The 7,503-nt window shown below is 43.6% G+C and overlaps 1 long non-coding RNA gene across 1 annotated transcript; it reads left to right on the top strand.

Moving 5' to 3' along the window:
• The first annotated feature begins 2,833 nt into the window (after positions 1–2,833).
• On the top strand, positions 2,834–4,329 carry LOC147957098 (uncharacterized). Its single transcript, XR_015612363.1, has 4 exons — positions 2,834–2,922; positions 3,006–3,355; positions 3,446–3,643; positions 3,732–4,329. It is a non-coding gene; the product is annotated as an uncharacterized LOC147957098 (long non-coding RNA).
• Positions 4,330–7,503: the final 3,174 nt, after the last annotated feature.

Here is a 7,503-nt window from a genome sequence, read left to right on the forward strand (position 1 = left end):
CATAGCATGTACTAAAAAATTGAGAGGGTTGCGGTAAAAACTGGATGCACTTCGTGTACAAAACGGATAATCTCTTTTGAAGTATCAGGGTTTCGAACGAAAGCTCATCTGTTACAAAGGGATTTTATTTTTTTGAACTTATTTGAACTCCAGACTTTTTGTATGTTCAAAATGCACCATTCAAAGGCACATCATCAATTTTCAACCCTTTCTGGCTTCATTTGTTATTTTTCATGCATTTACTGATTTTTTTAAGCTATATGACCTTGAAATTCAAAAGCACTTCAAATGAACTCTAAAAAGGTTGAAAGTTGGCATGGTATCATCATTCCACCCACATAGCATGTGCTAAAAAATTGAGAGGGTTACGGCAAAAACTGGATTCACTTCGGGTACAAAACGAACAATCTCTTTCGAAGTATCAGGGCCCCGCCCCACCCACCTCCTGCCCCGCCCCGCGTGCCGCCGGCCGCCTCGTGCCTCCCTCCTCCTGCCCCGCCCCGCTCCGCAACTGTGATGGCCTGGCTTATTAGGGATGATAGACTACTCATATCAATAAGGAATTCCTTCTTTTCCGGGAGCTCATTCGGACAGAACTCCAAAGTTAAGCGTGCTCAGCTTGGAGTAGTGTCAGGATGGGTGACCGACCGGGAAGTCGCTCCTGGGTGCACATGAGTGAGGACAAAGTGCGCAGAAAAGACTAGTATTGATCTGTGGGGCCAGTCTAGATCCCACCAGGAGTAATGACCACCGGCGGGTGTGTCCAGGGCGTTACAAGTTGGTATCAGAGCCGACCCTCGCGGTTACACGGATGGTTGCGGACAGGTGCTTGGTCATGTTGTTCATGACGTTTGTGACCCGTCATGGCACACGACATGGCACATGTACCGGACTGGAAGCACAGACGTATGTGCCAAGAGGGAACGTTCCTGTTGCCCGACGAGGACGTCGGTTTCTCTGAGTGGGGGTGTATGTGATGGCCTGGCTTATTAGGGATGATAGACTACTCATATCAATAAGGAATTCCTTCTTTTCCGGGAGCTCATTCGGACAGAACTCCAAAGTTAAGCGTGCTCAGCTTGGAGTAGTGTCAGGATGGGTGACCGACCGGGAAGTCGCTCCTGGGTGCGCATGAGTGAGGACAAAGTGCGCAGAAAAAACTAGTATTGATCTGTGGGGCCAGTCTAGATCCCGCCAGGAGTAATAACCACCGGCGGGTGCCATATCCTCCTCACCCGCACCGCCTCCTGCCTCCCTCCTCCTGCCCCGCAACACCTCACTGCGAGCCACCGGCCGCCTCCTGCTTCCCATCTCCTCCTCACCCGCAACTTTCTTTGCCGTTCACGGCTCCCCTCCACCTACTGGTGGTGACCTTGCGGGAGGCAGCCGATGGGAGGAGGCTCTGTACGGGTAAGATGAATGCCCAGGCTCTTGGTTGGAATAAGATCTGAGAGGAACTGAATTTAAATTGAGGTGTAGTATGAATAATTTCAGTACAGTAGCATTTTTTTCATGCTGTGCGCGGCCGTACAGTGTTGTTTTGAGCTGTGCTATGAAGGATTCCATTACCGTGTACCACGGCTGTGTACGAATTAGTGTGAAAGCTTGTTGTTTTAAACGGTTAATATATTGTCATTAGGCTTGCCATGAGTAAGTAGTTTGGACTGCTATTTGATTGGCATAAATTGGAGAAGGAGGTGTGCATCAAAGGCAGTTTGAAGAACCAAATCAGATGGACGCCAATGTTGGTCAGATTGCAGAGTGGAGCAACTATGGCACTAGAGCACTCCTATCCTTAAAAAGTAGGCAAGTAATCCATGAATCTGTGATCTGTTCTACAACCTGAATCCTTTGAAATTCCATAACTTCCGTGTTCTGAACATGCATCAGACCAATGCCTTCAGTTCATGTATTTATTCCCAGTTGATTATTGCAGTAGAGGGGGTGTACGAACGACTATTTGAGGTAGATAGTGTGGCTGCCACCATTGGTGACGCTGTTGGATTAAAACACTGCAGCCAGTCAACTAGCAGAAAAGTTGTTCACCTCCTTGAGATTCGATTTTGTTGCCGGTCAGTCCCATTCCCACTCAACTGGAAAGTAACTCTGTATCCTTGAAATCTATGTTTTAAATATATTTTACTCATAAATTTTTTCTTCAAGTCGTTCATGTTACGCCCACAATTTTAATCTTGAGTTCTTCCATTGATTTTATAACATCAACAGTAAATGGTCCTGATGCATGTTGTGGGCATTCTAGGACAGGTGGTATATATAGCTAATGCTGAATTAGTTACTTCATGGTAATGAAAATAGCCCTCTGTGTTTCTCCTCTTGCTGATGATCCTGAGCACGCCAAACTGGTTGAGACAGAGAGAAGGCTGAGGAAGCAAGAGGAGAAAGATGCAGAGGTCGCGAAGATGCATCACGAAAAGTATGATAAAAATGAAGATCCTCAAGAAGAAGAAGACCACGAGGTTGCAATGATGTATCAAAAACTGTATGGTCAAAATGGCAAGTGTGGCTGAAGGCAAATGAGGTGATTCAAAAGATTGTGCTAATGTATTGGATATGAATAAACTAATTTAATTTATGTTTTTCTACAGCTACTGAAGCTCAGATAGGCAGTGCATCAGCAAGCAGGAATCTTGCTCAGGAGGTCAAACATGCAGGTCAAGAAGCAAGCCCCATGGAGGTGTGGTCGTAGAGGTATGATTGTAACAGAGTAGGTTAGAGGTTGTTTATGTCATGCCATATAGTTACAAATTTTTCAAGTGAAAACAATACCGCAAGTGTGAAATATGCTGAGACTAATTTAGCTGCTTTGACTATTGTAGATGCAACCGTTCAGGTTAATGAACATGCTGATGAGAGTAGCCGTCGCTGGTTGGCAAATATCGGAAATTAGTGACACCAAACGTAGTTAGTACATGAAAACGCAATTTTTGGAACTTTGTTTTCCGAATGCGGTTTGAGTATTAAGTAGAGACAACCTTGCTTTGCAGGATGGTCCTAAAAATTGGTGGTGCGTCACGGTCTGCGAACATGAGTTCTATGAAGCGGTTTTGAAGGCGAAAAGGGAAGAAGCCGAAAAGAAGATCCAAGAGGAGGCGGAGGGTGCGGTTCTCAAACATTATGGAGACAATATGCCCATGAGAATCCTCTGAGGGCAAAGGCAGATCTAGCGATGAGAAGAACACATAAAGCGAGGATGACGGTGAGTCTGCACATGTCCCTGATAGCAACGAAGATGGATTACATACATTGGTGGCAAGTGAAATCGTGTCAGCGAAGTCAAACAGGGTGGAAGAGCTAGGGACAGCCATGTTAGGAAGTGCAGGAAGCAGTGCAGATGGTATGTGCCTCCCTCACGCCTGTGACAAACATGTTTTTGTACTAAATAATTTTCTATTGGACAATGTGTATTAATGGTTTGCAATTGTAGGCACTGCTCTAGAACGAGTTGGAACTGACGATATTAGTACTAGGCCATGTGGGAGATGGGTGTGAGAGTTAAGGTGAAAAGGGAGATGGGTGATAAGTTTCCAAAGAAGTTTTGGCTTTAACACGATGAACCTAATACTAGAAATCTCCTTCATTTCTATGAAAAGATGCTGGAGTACACAAGGTTGGACCTTGACAAGTAAGTACATCAGTAATGGTTGTCCTTGTCTTATATCGGCGTACTCATGCAAAGGCATAACAAATAATTCTGGGGTGATTGTTCACAGGAAATGGTTTAAACATGTCGTGACGAACTTGATCGTGCTATATGGTGATGATTTTGTAGCTGTCCTGATGGGAAATTAAGTAGACTTGGTTGGTCAGCGATTGCATGCATGTTGGCATACAAGGATGGGAAAATGTATGGATCATGGAAAATAAGATAGAGGCATCTGTTTGATATCCGTTTCATGCTATGTGAATCTATTTTGTCTACTGGCTGTTGCGTGTCCATAGTACATCGTCTGCTGTAACCAAATACAATTTGCAGGAGGAGCTAATGTACAAATTCTGCTGCAACTGACTATGAACTCCTGGGCAATATGATGCGGGAAGATGTTCTTGGCTACAGGATAGAGTGGACCAAAAAGGTATTGGAACTTTTTTGCATTTGCCTAAATGCATAACCAGTAGCACGATGCTAAAACATTTAGATGTGCGTGCGTGCGCGCGCGCGCGCGTGTGTGTGTGTGTGTGTGGTTGACGCACTTGTAAAACCGGACTCTGGCCCAGGAGATGAAGTGCATCTGAGCTCGAGCTCAAAATAGCACTTTCCTAGAAATATATGACTTATATTCTAGATAAATATAATGGTCGAATAATTGATCTGTGGAGACCCCCGCCCGTCACCCCATGAATGCCAACCTTTTACCAATTTGTTGACAATGAGTTACAACTTTTGGTTATGCATAAATGTTTTGTGCATAGCAAAAATATAATGTTATGGCAAGGTGTTGTTCTATTTTATTACTTTTTCTGGAAAAATGTGTTGGGATTTTTTCACCTTCCATAAACTCTAGGGAAGTTGGATTTCATTTTCATAGGCTTGTTAACTTTTGCATTTTATGGGAATATTGCGATCACAAAACACATGGAGCGAGAGGATAAGTGGCAATGTGGATGAGGGCCGTGTTGAAATTGAGGATGTGGACCTGTGTGTGTGTGGAGCCGAGGGGAAGAGTCTTAGGTCATCTTATATGGATATGAAAGTATGATTTTTTTTCTTGTTTAAAAAGTATGATTTTTTCTCCTGTTGCAACGCACGGGCATTTTTGCTAGTTAAAATAAAGTAGACAAGATCAGAAGGCGGAGCTCACGTGGGGATGTGCAACCTGCGGTGGGAGGTGCTGGAGAAAGGAGCACCGTGCATCCAACCAAAAGGTCGTTTTACACAAATTTATGGCCCGTGAACCAGCTACTGAGCCAATTTCAAAACCCTAGAAATTAAGGGATGGGGAGAGGAGGAAGACCATATGGTCAAGAAGGTTGCTGCGTGAGGGAGAAGCAAAGGGTAGCGACAACGCGAGCGAGCCATGGATCTCCGGTTGAAAGCCTCGAGCAGACCACCCCGGATTCGCCGCCCATGTTGAGTTCGAGCAACCGCCATTCATATGGAGGTTGGTGGTGCAGAGGCCGCATCGTTTCACACAAACTCGGTGGGTGACCTATGCTTCTCCTCTTGAGAATGGCTCATCTCAGACTCCAGGGAATCTTCACCACGAGCAGGACCGTGGCTGTAGGACGTGCCTACCTCGCCTTCACCCGGCGACCGACAATTTAAGATCCATCCCAGCACCGACAACGGCACCTAGCCCCTCCTGTTGTCTTCGTCGCCTGGTCCTGTGAAAAGATAGCAGCAAGTCACTAAAAATGGGAGGTATTGCACTCTAAAACAAGAACATGATTAAGGAAGAAGTGCATTAGTTTCAGAGCGCAATGATAGAAACATATCTATATCTATATCTATAGCTAATATTAAAAGACGGAGGCTTTCATAGTTCCCCATACGTCTGCTTATATAAATGAAAGGCACCTTATAATAATTGTTTGTACGATTTCCGAAAAAAAACAACTGTTCATATGGCTCCGTGTCATATATTGAAATCGATCGAGAAGAGACCGCCTGCGATTGTAGGTAATAGCGGGAACCAGCACGCTAGCATCCTCGACTTCTGCACCTTGCGTTTTTCTTTCTTTTATTATTACATTCATCGGGTTTTTTTCCCAGTTCGTTGTTTAGTTTCCACACGTTTTTATTCTTTTTTCCTTTTCCTTTTTCTTTGTTTTTCCTTTTTCTTCTTCTTAAATGCGCGAATTCTTTTTCAAATTCGATGAGCTTTTTCTAGTTTGATGAACTTTTTTCAAATTCGATGAAAATTTTCTAGTTTAATGAACTTTTTTTCAAATTTGATGAACTTTTTCTAGTTTGATGAACTTTTTTTTCAAATTCGATGAACATTTTTCAAAATTTATGAAATTTTTCTTAAGATTGATGAACTTTTTTCTCAAATCAAATGAACTTTTTCAAAAATTGATGAACTTTTTTCAAATCGAATGAACTTTTTCAAAAATCGATGAACTTTTTTCAAATCAAATGAACTTTTTCCAAAATCGATGAACTTTTTTCAAATCGAGTGAACTTTTTTCAAAATTGATGAACTATTTTTGAATATTGATGAACCTTTTCCATCTTTATGAGTTTTTTATTTTAAATTCGTCAACCTTTTTTTAAGCCCTGAACGTTTTTCTTGTGAATGTTTTTTTTAATTCCTAATTTTTGAGAAAAGATGCACATATTTTTTGAACATGCAATGGTCAACCGGTCAGACCAGTCAATTTGTGAACTTTTTTCCTCAAATTAGTGAACTTGTTCTAATTCAAATAGCGCATCTAGAGTAGTTCTTAAACAGTGCGCGCTGCATTGAGGCATTAGTAGCCTGGTGATGTAGTGGTAGCCAGTCTATTGGAGGATAGTTGTGGCATGAGTTCAATTCCCCAGGATGCCGTTTTTTGTTTGGGTGGTATTTTCGCGCTACAGCAGTATTGCGGTACATTGCGTGTCTATGGGCTGGCCCACTAAGGTTCTCCTGTGAGCGCCGGTTAGGTTCGCGGGCGCTTAAGGCGCCGACTAGGACCTCCCGTGTCTCTTGCATCGATTGTTTCAGCGATTAAATTTGTCTCAAAAAGGAAGTTTCAGCCATTAAATAATACCACCTCGGTCTCTTAGATCCATCTAGACCAATTCATATATGTCTATGAAACTTGCACTAACGTGGGAGCTGGCTGCTGAATGAATGTGAAAACGAGATGTGACGATGGCTGATCGCTGCATGGGCCAATCAAAGGATGGATTTCTAGATGCGAAGTGATGGACTGATGTGACTCTGCATGGCCAGTGGAAGAGAGATAACTGATCAAATTTCTCCTTGCAACTCCTTTTTTCATGGCTCACGGGTGAAGCTCCATTCATGGCTGCTCTTCCCCTGTGCGTCCTCACTCGAATTTTCTCATGGCTGCGAGCTGCATCCGGCACATCTGTGAGTTGGGACCCCGGGACCTTTCGCAGCTGCATCTCAGGCTGGCCACGAGCTGAGACGTGTAGGCGACGACGGGGCGACCATGGCCGGCGAGTGCTACAACCGCGGTAGCCTGATGCTGGGACCACCGCCCAGTTTTGTTACCACCACGTGCTATTCTGGTTTGGCTCAATTTTTACATTGTTTTTGTTACCACCGTTTTTTGGTTTACTGGAACCAACATAATTTTTTGCTACCATCCCCAGTTTGGGTTTGCTGGAATCGATTTCAACCTTTTGCAATTTTGCTACCACCAGTGTTTTGGTTTGCTTGAACCAGCTCTAATTTTTGCTACAACCGTCATTTTTTGCTTTTGCTGGAACAACTCCATTCTTGCATTTTTGCTACCAATGGTGTTTTGGTTTGTTTGAACCAGCTTAAGCTTTTGCTACCACCGGTGGTTCGATTTTTGCTGGAACATCAT

This window comes from Triticum urartu, chromosome 7A (genome assembly GCF_056163025.1).
Source record: "Triticum urartu cultivar PI428250 chromosome 7A, HENAU_Tu73, whole genome shotgun sequence".
In the NCBI taxonomy this organism is placed as follows: domain Eukaryota; kingdom Viridiplantae; phylum Streptophyta; class Magnoliopsida; order Poales; family Poaceae; genus Triticum; species Triticum urartu.